At 50.0% G+C, this 15,430-nt stretch overlaps 1 protein-coding gene across 2 annotated transcripts in view; it reads left to right on the forward strand.

Annotated features, from left to right (window-relative positions):
* ROBO4 (roundabout guidance receptor 4) overlaps window positions 1-15,430 on the forward strand; it is a 1,158,575-nt gene that overhangs the window by 290,733 nt on the left and 852,412 nt on the right. The window lies entirely within an intron of this gene.

Genomic DNA, 15,430 nt, shown 5'->3' on the forward strand with positions numbered 1-15,430 from the left:
GATGCTTTCCTTGCGTTGAAAGACATCCATGGCTACAATTACTAGATAATGCCTAATGATGTTGATCCAGGGATTTTATCTGATTGCCATCCGGAGTCGGGAAGGAATTTTTCCCTTTAGGGGCTAATTGGACCAGGCCCTGTAAGGGTTTTTTCGCCTTCCTCTGGATCAACAGGGATATGTGAGGGAGCAGGCTGGTGTTGTACTTTATACTGGTTGAACTCGATGGACGTATGTCTTTTTTCAACCAAAATAACTATGTAACTATGTAACTATTTTTAACCTCAAATAAGAGTTGGTCTATACCTTTATGCGCTCAAGCACATTGTATATGTGGAAAGAAACATAAAGGAGGCTATATTTAGGTAGGTAAGGCTTACCAAACCAAAGTACAGAAACAATTATATGAGCTCTTAAATAATAAAGTTTAACAATAACTGATGACTATCTGTTCTCAAGCTTCTAGCAGGTAGGGGCAAGAGGGTAGAGAGAGGAAGGGGATAGTTACATGCTTTGCCAGTGGGTATATTATGTTAATAATTCCTTTTATTCTTTTTTGCTGTATACGTGGTGTTTTTCCTAAAAATTTTCTAAGAGGCTTTTGATTCCAGGTGTGGTAGCATTCTGTATCCAGGGGTGCCAGATTCTGTCAAAGTGGTCAGTCCTGTCAGACAAATTCGCCTTTATTTTCTCATTGAGCATTGTGTTGTAGATTTTAGAAATCACTCTAGAGTAAATCAGGTTAGTCTGCTTCCATTGTGAAGCTAAATATGTTTTAGCTGAGTTCATTACGAATTGTATGAGCTTATGCTGAGGATTAGTGACATGCTCAGGTTGCCTTCCTAGCAGACATGAAGCCGGATCAAGATCCAGATGTATTACTAGAATATTTTTAATTTTACGTGTAAGTTTTTCCAGGGGCATCGCTAGCCCTGTTTTAGGGGGGCACGTGCCCCCAATCTTTCCTGGGGTGCCACGGATCTCCGCCCGGCCGCCCCCTCTGTCAAGACTCAGCGGCTCCCTCCAGCCGCCGCGTCACTGACAGTCTCAGACCTCAGGATCAGGCGGCGAGCCGGCGACCAATCGTGCGGGCGCTAGGACCCAGCGCCCGCACTGATATGCGGAAGTGACATCACTTCCGCATATCGAGCGGGTGCGTCCAGCGCCCGCTCGTACATCTGGTCGGGTCGCCGCTGATCCTGAGGTCTGCTGAGAGGTAGGGGGGGAGCGGCGGCGGCTAGAGGGGGGGCCTCCCTGTCACTCACTCACTCACTAAAGGGGCTCCCTGGCACACACTCACTCCCTAAAGGGGCTCCCTGTCACTCACTCACTGCCTAAAGGGGCTCCCTGTCACTCACTCACTCCCTAAAGGGGCTCCCTGTCACTCACTCACTGCCTAAAGGGGCTCCCTGTCACTCACTCACTCCCTAAAGGGGCTACCTGTCACTCACTCACTCCCTAAAGGGGCTCCCTGTCACTCACTCACTCCCTAAAGGGGCTCCCCTGGCACTCACTCCCTAAAGGGGCTCCCTGGCACTCACTCACTCCCTAAAGGGGCTCCCTGTCACTCACTCACTCCCTAAAGGGGCTCCCTGGCACTCACTCACTCCCTAAAGGGGCTCCCTGTCACTCACTCACTCCCTAAAGGGGCTCCCTGGCGCGCACCCACTCCCTAAAGGGGTTCCCTGGCACGCACTCACTCCCTAAAGGGGCTCCCTGTCACTCACTCACTCCCTAAAGGGGCTCCCTGTCACTCACTCCCTAAAGGGGCTCCCTGGCACGCACCCACTCCCTAAAGGGGCTCCCTGGCATGCACCCACTCCCTAAAGGGGCTCCCTGGCACGCACTCACTCCCTAAAGGGGCTCCCTGTCACTCACTCACTGCCTAAAGGGGCTCCCTGTCACTCACTCACTCCCTAAAGGGGCTACCTGTCACTCACTCACTCCCTAAAGGGGCTCCCTGTCACTCACTCACTCCCTAAAGGGGCTCCCCTGTCACTCACTCACTCCCTAAAGGGGCTCCCTGGCACTCACTCACTCCCTAAAGGGGCTCCCTGTCACTCACTCACTTCCTAAAGGGGCTCCCTGGCACTCACTCACTCCCTAAAGGGGCTCCCTGTCACTCACTCACTCCCTAAAGGGGCTCCCTGGCACGCACCCACTCCCTAAAGGGGCTCCCTGGCACGCACTCACTCCCTAAAGGGGCTCCCTGTCACTCACTCACTCCCTAAAGGGGCTCCCTGTCACTCACTCACTCCCTTAAGGGGCTCCCTGGCACGCACCCACTCCCTAAAGGGGCTCCCTGGCACGCACCCACTCCCTAAAGGGGCTCCCTGGCACGCACTCACTCCCTAAAGGGGCTCCCTGTCACTCACTCACTCCCTAAAGGGGCTCCCTGGCATGCACCCACTCCCTAAAGGGGCTCCCTGGCACGCACCCACTCCCTAAAGGGGCTCCCTGGCACGCACTCCCTGTCACTCACTCACTCCCTAAAGGGGCTCCCTGTCACTCACTCCCTAAAGGGGCTCCCTGTCACTCACTCACTCCCTAAAGGGGCTCCCTGTCACTCACTCCCTAAAGGGGCTCCCTGGCACGCACTCACTCCCTAAAGGGGCTCCCTGGCACGCACTCACTCCCTAAAGGGGCTCTCTGGCACGCACTCACTCACTAAAGGGGCTCCCTGGCACTCACTCACTTCCTAAAGGGGCTCCCTGGCACTCACTCACTCCCTAAAGGGCCTCCCTGTCACTCACTCACTCCCTAAAGGGCCTCCCTGTCACTCACTCACTCCCTAAAGGGGCTCCCTGTCACTCACTCACTCCCTAAAGAGGCTCCCTGTCACTCACTCACTCCCTAAAGGGGCTCCCTGTCACTCACTCACTGCCTAAAGGGGCTCCCTGGCACTCACTCACTGCCTAAAGGGGCTTCCTGTCACTCACTCACTGCCTAAAGGGGCTCTCTGGCACTCACTCACTACCTAAAGGTGCTCCCTGTCACTCACTATCGGGGTCCCTGTCACTCACTACCTAACTGGAGGCGCCTGTCACTCACTAGCTAACCTGGGGGTCCCTGTCACTCACTACCTAACTTGGGGGGGGCTACCATATTAAGGGGGCATTCTGCCTATTTATGTGAAATGCTGTCTATTTATGTGCCTCATGACTGCTGAATGTGTCTTGTTGGGAGCCTTATGATTTGTTGGGGGCCTCATGATTGCTGAATTTGTCTTGTTGGGGGCCTCATGATTTGTTGGGGGCCTCATGATTGCTGAATTTGTCTTGTTGGGGGCCTCATGATTGCTGAATTTGTCTTGTTGGGGGCCTCATGATTTGTTGGAGGCCTCATGATTGCTGAATTTGTCTTGTTGGGGGCCTCCTGATTTGTTGGGGGCCTCATGATTGCTGAATATGTCTTGTTGGGGGTCACATGATTGCTAACTGCGAGACTATGGGAAAAGCTGAATCCTTATCATATGAGACAATAGCATTAAACCTACTTTTTTAGCGTTTTAAAACAGAAAATAAAACTGGGAGGTTCTAAAAAATTGAATACATTTTTCAGGAGTAGGATGGATGAAATTGTTTATCTTCACAGTTTATTTTCAACTTGGATTTTCCATAATGTTCATGTATGAGTTAAAACGTTTGTACAGTATTTAGTTTAAATTGCTGTTGCCACTTTGCGATAGATACCGGTAAGTGACTTTTGGGTTGCAGTTTGGGCACTCGGCCTCCAAAAGGTTCGCCACCACTGTCCTAATCTGATGTCCCACCATTGCTAGGTTCATGTAAATTTGTCTCCACCCGTTACCACACCTATATTCTGGTCTATGGCCCACCCATTTTTTGGTGCGGCGCGATAAGCACGCCGCACAACGTGATCGTCATATTTTTGGCACGCTAGCTGCAGTGTGCTGAATTCTGCTGCCTACAGTATGTACAGTATACGCTGTTCTCTAGTGCTTGCACTGTGTGCTGATTTACCTCCAGTGTGTACAGTGTAAGGTGTTACTCTGTGCCTTTATTGATTGTAAACCAGCTGTATTGTATGCTGATCCCTGCTACTTTCAGTATGTACAGTATTAGCTGTAAAGCCTGGTACACACATACAATTTTGATTAGCCAATTTTAGCTCTGTTCATAAAATTCATTGTCTATTGGCCCACTTACTGCACGGGGGTGGGAAATTGGGGGTCAGTGATTGACCAATCAAAATTGTATGTGCGTATACATCTTTGATCTATGCCTCTACTGATTGTAAATGATCGAAATAAAGGACAGGGGGCTCCGTCCAATATTTCGATGGGCAGGCCCGTTATCCGTAGCTTACACCGCTGCTAAGTTCATGTACATTTGGCCCCACCCATGGCCACGCCCACTCACCGCATGACCACGCCCATTTTTTGCCGCGGCGCGCGGTACCTCCCCGCCTGGTGCCCACAGGTGCCACTGATCTCCAAGGACCCTAGAAACGCCCCTGAGTTTTTCCCAGATAGAGGCAACTATCGGACAGGTCCACCACGTGTGAAGAAGAGTATCTGTTTCCTGACACCCCCTAAAACAGAGCTCCGAGACATCCATATAGATACAATGTAATCTTGCTGGAACCATATGGGTTCAGTGAAGCAGACGTAAGGATACTTCCATGTCGGTGACATAAAGGCTACCTCTTGAGAGCGTATCAAAACATTGTGACCAATTGTCACTATCAAGCTCTCTTTGCAGGTCTCCCTCCCAAGCCAGCTGGTATGCGAATTTATGTTCCTGGGTTTTGGTATTTAAAGTGGTGTAGATAAAGGACATCACACCTTTTCTTAAGGGGTCTGCTGCGCAAATGTTTTCAAAAGCTGTCTTGAGAACTTCTTGGTTTGACTTTGCTAATGACATTATATAATGGTGTAATTGGTGTAACCTAAATAGTTCAGTAGCCGTAATTGCGAAGTTTGCTATCATATGCTGTTTAGTAGGAATTTTACCTTTGTGCAACAGCTGCCTCAAGGTAGTTAGGTTGTGCTGTATCCACCAATTAAAGCTCACTTTTGTTTGTTCTTCCCGGAATTCCGGGTTATGAAGGATCTCAACTAGCTGGGAAGGATTCGACTGCAATTGATGCTTGAATCTTACTATTTTCCAAATTAAAATTGTGAGGTAGGTAAAAGGTGATATCTGTTTAATCATGGAACTATTCCATCTACTAGCTTACAGTATGCCATTCCAATTTAGAGGGGTCATGCAGTCATTTTCAAGTCTTACTCATAGGGGAGCATGTAGGCCTGAATATATTGTTGGTATAAATGCTAGTTGGGCTGCTTGGTAATATTTATAAAGATTTGGCACAGATAAGCCACCTTCTTTTTTGTGTAGCACCATAGTGGTCCTTGTGATTCTAGGTTTCTTTTGTGCCCATATAAAATGGAAAATACGATTTTGTAAAGGTGATTTTGTAATGCTTTCTTAGTTACTAATACAGGGAGTGTACGGAAATAATAAAGAATTTTAGGCAAGAGGGTCATTTTAATGGCAGTTATCCTGCCCACCCAGGATATATTGTAGTTCATCCAGGACTGGATTAGAGTCATGAGAGCTTTGTATAGTGGGGTATAGTTCCATGAGTAAAGCTGTGAAGGGTCCGCAGTAATTTTAACACCTAGATATTTAAGATAGTGTGGTTGGTACTTAAAATGAAATATGCTACTAATATAATGACCCATACCTTTTGGGAAGTTACTAAACATAGCCTCTGTGTGAGGAAACGCGGAAAAGCCGCCGCAAAGACTCAGAGTGAGGCGGCTGTTTCCGCGTCCAACATGGCGGCACAACGCGAAGAAACCGCCGCATGCCGCATAGGCAGAGCGGTGGAGTCCGCGTTGGACGCAGCGGTTTGTACGCATGGCGATACCCCTGACATGGTGGTGGGACGTGGAGAGTCCGCCGCTTGCTTGGAAAGCGGTGCGGTGGCTCCCGCGCCCGAGTCAGCTGATACTTTGCAAAACATGTCTGGTGTGGCTGGGACTGCTAGTCCACACAGGTTCAGAAGGACGCGCGCGCGCGCTGAGAGGCAAAGCTTATATGACAGCCAGAAAAGGGTCAGCTGACCAGGCGGGTCAGCTGATATTTTCACCACCTGCCATTGGTCCAGCACTTAGGGGAGGCGCTGGAGAGCGCTTTACTATATATACTGGGTGCTGGTCATTCTCTGGTTGTCTGCCATTGCGATCACAACGTGGTAGCACTCAGACCTTGTCTGTATCTGTGTTCTAGCATAGTTTCCAGAGGTGTTGACATCAAGGAGTTCACACTTTAGCATTAGGAACATTGTATTGTATTATTTGTTATGACCTTCTGCCTGCCTGACTATTCCTCTGTACTCTGATCTTGTACCTTGCTATTTCTGATATCCTGTTGCCAAACTCTGCTCATTCCTGGACTCTGTGTTTGCCTCCTGATTTTGTACTGTGCTACTCTGATACACCGTTGCCAAACCCTGTCTGTTTATTGGATTCCGTATCTGCCTCCTGAATCTGTACCTTATCTGTCTGTGTGTTAACGACCTGGCTTGCCGACCTCGAGAACTGGCCTTACTGTTAGAGGCAGTTGCCAGACCTGTTAGTAAAAAAGAGAGGAGCGCTCTGAGATTTCCAGCAATGATAGATCAATTAACACTAGGAAAGGTCTCACCTAGTATTAGTGTGGCCGGTACAGCGTACTCAGCCGCGATTCGCATGCGTCCCTCTTAGGCAGCCGGGGACCGGGCTCTCCGTGGCAGCAAGGCAGAGACAGGGCGGAGGCGACGTCACCAGCTCCAGACCTCCTTGCGATGGTAGCGAGGACGTCTGTTCAAACACACGCTGGAAGGCGTGGTGAGCAGCTTCCAATTGTCCGTGAATGGTGAAAATAGAGGCAGGGGAATAGACTGGCCACAGTGTTACAATATGGCACAAAATGCATATGGGACTATAAAATAAAGGTTTATTAAAATGACAACGCGTTTCCCGGAGGAACATCCTCCGCTTTCTCAAGCGTGTGTTTGAACAGACGTCCTTGCTACCATCGCAAGGAGGTCTGGAGCTAGTGACGTCGCCTCCGCCCTGTCTCTGCCTTGCTGCCACGGAGAGCCCGGTCCCCGGCTGCCTAAGAGGGACGCATGCGAATCGCGGCTGAGTACGCTGTACCGGCCACACTAATACTAGGTGAGACCTTTCCTAGTGTTAATTGATCTATCATTGCTGGAAATCTCAGAGCGCTCCTCTCTTTTTTACATATTCCTCTAGTGATTAACATGGGAGCAGCCGAGTGATTGTCGGGTGGCCAGATCGCACCTTGAGGGGCTCACTACCCCAGAACTTTTTACCAGACCTGTTAGTGACACCCTTCTCCTCGGGTGTCACTCACGCTCTGTCCTTCCTACCCGCAGCCTAGCTCCTCCTACCTGGAGAGTCTAGGCCTTAGGAAGGAACATTCTTCTGGAGAAGTACTCAAAGTATACTGTTGCATATAACATTCACTTGTTCTCTCTGGTGTACAGAGGTTAGTAGATATATCTGATTATCGGTGATACTGCAGATCACCAATAATCAGGTATATTCTGTATTCCTGGTGAGACTGCAGTTCACCGGTAATCAGATCCTCTCTGTGTTACACCGATCGTTACAGAACGGCAGACCAAAAATGCAAATGGACGCACACACTGACCGTCTGGGTGCACTTGCCACTTCGGTGGAAAACATCAACCAAGTGCTGGGTAGTCACAAGACTATAATTGAAGCCTTGTCTGGTTCTTTACAAACCCTCCAGACAGCAGTGGATGAGGTGCAATCCCCTCCTAGCTCTGACATACGTTTGCCTGTACCCGAGAAATTTTCTGGTGACAGATCTGACTTCCGAAATTTTAAGAGTAGAGTGTTATCTTACTTTGAGTTGAGACCCCGTTCTTCTGGAAATATGACCTAAAGGGTCACATTTATTAAAACTTTGTTATCAGGTGATTCCCAGACGTGGGCGTACAGTTTGCCCACAGGGGATTTGGCCCTCTCTTCTGTGGATGAATTTTTTAAAGCCATGGCAGTAATTTACGACGACCCAGACCTTGCCGTGACCTCTGAGCGGAAGCTCAAGCTTTTGCGTCAAGGCAGGGGTCCGGTCGAAGATTACGCAGCCAAATTTAGGAGGTGGTCAGTTTCAGCCAGGTGGGACACCTATGCCCTATTAGATTGTTTCTTATTAGGGTTGTCAGATGAGGTTTCAGATCTCATGTTAAGTCTGCCTGAACCTAAGACAGTCGATGAGGCCATTTCATCAGCCATCCGAGTCGACCGCAGACTGCGCTATCAGAAACAGACCCGGGGTAGTAGTCATGTAAGAATGGTGTCCTACGCTGCGCCTCCAGTAACTCCACCTCCTCCTGTCTCGCCTCCACCCGAACCAATGCAAATTGGTCGGTCGAAACTATCCCAAGTGGAGCGAAGACGTAGGATGTCTGAGCGGCTGTGTCTTTACTGCGCAGAGGGGGGGTCATAGAGTACGTAATTATCCTAACAAGCCGGGAAACGCTATCGCCTAGGAGTTGTAGGGGGTAGCACCCTAGGCACGTGGCTTTTACCCCTAGAAGATAAACGGTTACTCCTTCCCTGTACAGTCACATGGGAAGATAAAACTGAGGTTTCTGAGGCTTTTATTGATTCAGGTTCTGCAGCTAATTTTAGGGATTTTGAATTTGCAAAGAAATTGGGTATTCCGTTCACCCCAGTGAAGCCACCCATTCAGGTTACGGCAGTAGATGACTCCCCCCTGCAAAGTGATCATCCGCTGTCTCAGACACCAGAGGTGGAAGTCACTATAGGGGTGTTACATAAGGAGAAGCTACAGTTTTATGTGTTACACATGACCACCTCCACAGTCATCCTTGGCATGCCATGGCTGCACTTACACTCTCCACAGATTAATTGGGCTACCGGTCAGCTAACCAGCTGGTCAACTCACTGTTTTCAGCAGTGTTTAGAGAAAGTGACACTGGGCCAGACCAGGATCCAGTTGGAGGGGGTACCAGGCCAGCACAATATTCCGAGTATTCTGATGTGTTCTGTCCCAAGGCTGCAGATAAGTTACCCCCACATCGCTCCTTTGATTGCCCCATCGATCTCCGATTGGGTTGTATGCCCCCTAGGGGCCATCTTTACAATTTGTCTGGTCCAGAGAAAGTGGCCATGCAGGAATACATTCGTGAAAATTTAGCCAAGGGGTTCATTCGCCCTTCCCGGTCGCCTGCTGGTGCAGGTTTCTTTTTTGTTAAGAAAAAAGACGGAGGCCTGCGGCCTTGCATTGATTACCGGGGCCTGAATAAAATCACAGTGAAGAATCGCTACCCTTTGCCCCTGATTGATGACTTGTTTACACAGATAACCGACGCTAAGATCTTTTCAAAGTTGGATTTACGGGGTGCATACAACCTGGTGCGGATCAGAAAGGGCGATGAATGGAAGACGGCCTTTAACACGCCCGACAAGCATTACGAGTACCTGGTGATGCCCTTCGGGCTGTGTAACGCCCCGGCCGTCTTTCAGGAACTGATTAATGAGGTATTCAGGGAGGTATTGGGCAAGTTTGTGTTGGTATACCTCGATGATATACTTATCTTTTCTAACAACCTCTCTGAGCACAGAACACATGTCAAGTTTGTATTGGATAAGCTAAGGCAAAACATGCTTTACGCTAAATTGGAGAGATGCATCTTCGAGGTAACATCTGTCACCTTTTTAGGGTACATAATTTCCACCTCGAGCCTGTCTATGGATCCTGCCAAGGTCTCTGCTGTGTTGGAATGGCCTCAACCAGTGGGGTTAAAATCTCTTCAGAGATTTTTAGGCTTTGCCAATTACTATAGAAGGTTCATAAAGGGGTACTCCACTGTCATTGCACCCCTCACCAGTCTCACTAAGAAAGGGGCAGATACTACCCACTGGTCTCCAGAGGCTCTGGATGCATTCTCCACTTTGAAAGATTTGTTTTGCTCTGCACCCATCCTGAGACACGTTGACACTTCCTTTCCCTTTATTGTTGAGGTGGACGCCTCAGAGGTCGGGGTAGGGGCTGTGCTGTCCCAGCGGTCAGGGTTGCAGGGTAGATTGCACCCATGTGCCTACTTTTCTCGAAGGTTCTTTCCGGCAGAGAGAAACTACGATATAGGCAACAGGGAGCTCCTGGCCATCAAATTGGCCTTTGAAGAATGGCGTCATTGGTTGGAAGGAGCAGAACATACAATTACAGTTTACACTGATCACAAAAATTTGGAATACATTGGGCTCGATTCACAAAGCGGTGATAACCCAGTTAAAGACTTTAGGCGTGAAAACCATTTTTATCATGCCTAAACTCAGTTTAGGCATGATAAGTTTAGGCATGATAAGTTTAGGCATGATAAGTTTAGATAAGTTTAGATTGCGCGCAAAGTCCCGCACGCAAAGCAGCGCAATTAAACTCTATGCAAAGTGCACCAGACTTTGCTAGCGCAAAACTTTTGATCAGCTGTGCACTGCGGTGCTAGCCCAGTTGGTGCTTAAACTTATCACACCTAAATACTTATCACACCTAAACTTATCACACCTAAACTTATCATGCCTAAACAGAGTTTAGGCGTGATAAAGGGCTTTTCACCACGGTGCTAACTGTTAGCACCGCTTTGTGAATCAGGCCCATTGAGGGGGCTAAGAGATTGAGTCCCTGTCAGGCTCGGTGGTCATTGTTCTTCTCGGGATTTAGATTTATAATTACGTACACCCCAGGGAGCAAAAACATTAAGGCAGATGCCCTGTCTAGATGCTTTGAGCCAGAGACAGCACAGCCCTCCCTCCCAGAGACCATTGTCCCACAAAGACTGGTATTAGCTACTACTGAGACTTGGGAAGATTGGACAGAGACTTTAGCTCTTTTTCAGCAGGACATCCCAGAGGGGAAGCCCAAAGGGGTTATGTTTATCCCACTGCCCTTTCGCCTTCAGATTCTGCAGATGTTCCATTCACACAGGAATGCGGGACACCCTGGGGCTTCCAGAACACAGGACCTTGTAGCCAGATGCGCTTGGTGGCCGTCTCTAGCAACCGATTGCAAAGAGTTTGTTAGAGAGTGTGCGGTGTGTGCGAGGAGTAAGCCCTCCCGACTGGCCTCTGTGGGAAGATTGCAGCCTTTGCCCACCCCGAGTGAACCATGGACCCACTTCTCCATGGATTTTGTGGGTGAGCTCCCCAGGTCTGAGGGCATGTCAGTCATCTGGGTGGTAGTCGACCGCTTTAGCAAAATGGCCCATTTCGTGCCCTTGAAAGGACTCCCCTCGGCCCAGGAATTAGCCGATTTGTTCATCATCCACGTTTTCCGATTGCATGGCATTCCGGAAAACATCGTGTCAGATAGGGGAGTCCAATTTGTTTCCAGATTTTGGAGGGCATTCTGTCACCAAATGGGCATGGAACTGTCATTTTCGTCGGGCTACCACCCACAGACCAATGGTCAGACGGAAAGAGTCAAACAATCATTGGAACAGTTTTTGAGGTGTTATGCTGCAGAAGCGCAAAATGATTGGGTCAAGTTTTTACCCTTCACAGAATTTGCGCACAATAATTTAAAAAGTTCCTCTTCAGGATTTTGTCCATTCCAGGTAGTGACCGGGAAGTTGCCTAAATTCTCCCCATTGCCAGTCGCCTCCACTCCGTTTCCAGCTCTGGAGGCCTGGCAAAGGTCATTTAAAGATATATGGTGGATTGTGAAAAATAATTTGGAGAAGGCGTTTCAAAGTCAAAAAGGTCAAGCTGACAAGAGACGTTCCTTAGAGTGGAGGTTTTTGCCAGGAGATTTAGTCTGGGTGTCCACACGTCACTTGACCTTGAAACAGCCCTCAGCTAAGTTGGGGCCCAGGTATGTGGGTCCATTCCCAGTAACTAGAAAGATGAACGATGTCACTTATGCCATTGACCTCCCTGCCAGTATGCGCGGAGTGAGATCCTTTCACATGTCCCTGCTTAAGCCAGCAGTTCATGTGGGTCCCACTCCTCCTCCTCCTGTGATGATAGATGACCAACCTGAGTACGAAGTAGAGAAGATTTTAGACTCTCGCATAGTTCAGAACTCAGTACAATATCTGGTTCATTGGAAAGGGTATGGTATTGAGGAGAGATCATGGGTACCTGAATGTCGCATGCATGCTGACAAATTAAGAAGGGAGTTCCACGCGTTGCATCCTGAAAAGCCTGGTAGGAGCTGTCCGGAGTCCACTCCTCAGGGGGGGGGGGTTACTGTGAGGAAACGCGGAAAAGCCGCCACAAAGACTCAGAGTGAGGCGGCTGTTTCCGCGTCCAACATGTCGGCACAACGCGAAGAAACCGCCGCATGCCGCATAGGCAGAGCGGTGGAGTCCGCGTCGGACGCGGCGGTTTGTACGCATAGCGATTAGAGTTGGGCCGAACCTCCGATTTTAGGTTCGCGAACCTGGTTCGCGAACTTCCGCGGAAGGTTCGGTTCGCGTTAAAGTTCGCGAACCGCAATAGACTTCAATGGGGATGCGAACTTTGAAGAAAAAAAATAATTATGCTGGCCACAAAAGTGATGGAAAAGATGTTTCAAGGGGTCTAACACCTGGAGGGGGGCATGGCGGAGTGGGATACATGCCAAAAGTCCCCGGGAAAAATCTGGATTTGACGCAAAGCAGCGTTTTAAGGGCAGAAATCACATTGAATGCTAAATGACAGGCCTAAAGTGCTTTAAAACATCTTGCATGTGTATACATCAATCAGGTAGTGTAATTAAGGTACTGCTTCACACTGACACACCAAACTCACCGTGTAACGCACCGCAAACAGCTGTTTGTGTAGTGACGGCCGTGCTGGACTGGTGCGCACCATGGCGAGAGTGCAGGTTTTGGTGGCTTTACAGCCCATATGGTCGCCTGGCTGATGTAGCTGAATGACAGAACAGTGACTGTCCAGCTGATCAAATTTGGTCTGACCACAATGAAGCAACGACCTTATTATCTTTTGTGTGCCCCCCGAGACACTCATCTAGGCGCCGGTCATTGCTTCATTGTGATACGCAAGCCCCTTCACCACGGCAAGGTAATGATCACGAAGGGGAATGGGCGCATGTACATGCCTTTTCTTTTGTTGTTGCAGCTGCCCGCAGTGCAGCCAGAAAAATTAGGCAGTCATGTACACGCACCAGAAAAATTATTACAGCGGCCGCTGCTAGCAGCGGCCTAAAAAATTCAGCAATCCGCCTGGAGTCCCGGACCCTGTTGGTGGTGGCGGAGAAGGTAGTCAAGCGGCCTGCAGGCAGACATGCTGTGTGGAGGGACTGGGAGTGACTTAGTCTTCTTGGGGCAGGCCAGGCAGCCAGTCACACGGCGTGCAGGCAGAGATGCTGTGTGTGCGGGGACTGACTTAGTCTTGGGGCGGGCAGCAGCCCTCCGGGATCCATGCCTCATTCATTTTGATAAAGGTGAGGTACTTAACACTTTTGTGACTTAGGCGACTTCTCTTCTCTGTGACAATGCCTCCAGCTGCGCTGAAGGTCCTTTCTGACAGGACGCTTGCGGCAGGGCAGGAGAGAAGTTGGATGGCAAATTGGGACAGCTCTGGCCACAGGTCAAGCCTGCGCACCCAGTAGTTCAAGGGTTCCTCATCGCTGTTCACAGCAGTGTCTACATCCACACTTAAGGCCAGGTAGTCGGCTACCTGCCGTTCCAGGCGTTGGTGGAGGGTGGATCCGGAAGGGCTACGGCGAGGCGTTAGACTAAAGAACGTCCGCATGTCCGACATCACCATGAGATCGCTGGAGCGTCCTGTCTTTGACTGCGTGGACATGGGAGGAGGATTAGTGGCAGTGGTACCTTGCTGGCGTTGTGCAGATTGCTGCCGTTGTCGCACACCACGTTGCCTATCTCCAGGTGGTGCGAGGTCAGCCACTCATCCACCTGTTTCTTAAGAGCAGCCAGGAGAGCTGCTCCAGTGTGACTCTCCGCTTTGAGACAAGACATGTCTAAGATGGCGTGACACCGTCTTACCTGGCATGCAGCATAGGCCCTGCGGAGCTGGGGCTGTGTAGCTGGAGAGGAGAACTGCCACTCAGCCAAGGAGGAGGAGGACAGCGAAGAGCATGTAGCAGGAGGAGAGGAGGTGGCAGGAGGCCTGCCTGCAAGCCGTGGAGGTGTCACAATTTGGTCCGCTGCGCCCTGCTTGCCATCGTTCACCACCAGGTTCACCCAATGGGCTGTGTACGTAATGTAGCGGCCCTGCCCGTGCTTGGCAGACCAGGCATCCGTGGTCAGGTGTACCCTTGACCCAACGCTCTTCGCAAGAGATGACACCACTTGCCTCTCAACTTCACGGTGCAGTTGGGGTATGGCCTTTCTCGAAAAATAAGTGCGGCCTGGCATCTTCCACTGCGGTGTTCCGATGGCCACAAATTTACGGAAGGCCTCAGAGTCCACCAGCCGGTATGGTAACAGCTGCCGAGCTAACAGTTCCGCCACGCCAGCTGTCAGACGCCGGGCAAGGGGGTGACTGGCCGAAATTGGCTTCTTCCGCTCAAACATTTCCTTCACGGACACCTGACTGCTGCTGTGGGCAGAGGAGCAGGAACCGCTCAAGGGCAGAGGCGGAGTGGAGGAGGGTGCCTGTGAAGGTGGAAGGGAGAAAGCGGCAGAAGCAGATAATGCACCTGATGGAGGAGGAAGAGGAGAAGGAGGGTGGCTTTGCTTTTGTGTGCTGCTGCTGCTTTTGCTCAGGTGGCCATCCCATTGCTGTTTGTGCCTTTTCTCCAGGTGCCTTCGTAAGGCACTTGTCCCTACGTGAGTGTTGGCCTTTCCACGGCTCAATTTTTGTTGGCAGAGCGAACAGATGGCTTTGGTCCGATCTGAGGCACACACATTAAAAAATTTCCACACCACTGAGCCACCCTGGGATGTGGGCACTATGGGGACCTCAGCAGCTGATGCTGAAGGGCAAATTGGCTGGCTGTACATAGGTGGCGATACATGGTGCCGGACTCTGCCACCAGCTGTTTCTGACGAAGAGCTGCCCCAGCTTCTTTCAGCAACTTCTCTCCTCCTACTACTCTCTGACTCCCCCTCTGAACTGTCCCCCTCCTCATCTCCTCTATTGGGAACATACAGAGGATCCCTATCATCGTCATCATCGTAGTCATCCTGCCCAGCTTCGCTTGCCTCAGAAAAATCCACACATGCACCATCAATAGGTCCTTCATCCTCCTTACACGTTACATCCATAGTGTTGCCGCGTAACGCAGACATATGAGCTGGTGAAAATTCATCTGGCTGTAACAACAATGGCTGTGCATCAGTGATTTCACCACTAAATAATTCTTGCGAAGTGTCAAATGCAGCGGAAGTGGTGCTAGTAGTAGCGCTGGTGGCTGAGCAAGATGAGGTG

The sequence above is a fragment of the Hyperolius riggenbachi genome, chromosome 6 (assembly GCF_040937935.1).
Source record: "Hyperolius riggenbachi isolate aHypRig1 chromosome 6, aHypRig1.pri, whole genome shotgun sequence".
NCBI lineage: Eukaryota > Metazoa > Chordata > Amphibia > Anura > Hyperoliidae > Hyperolius > Hyperolius riggenbachi.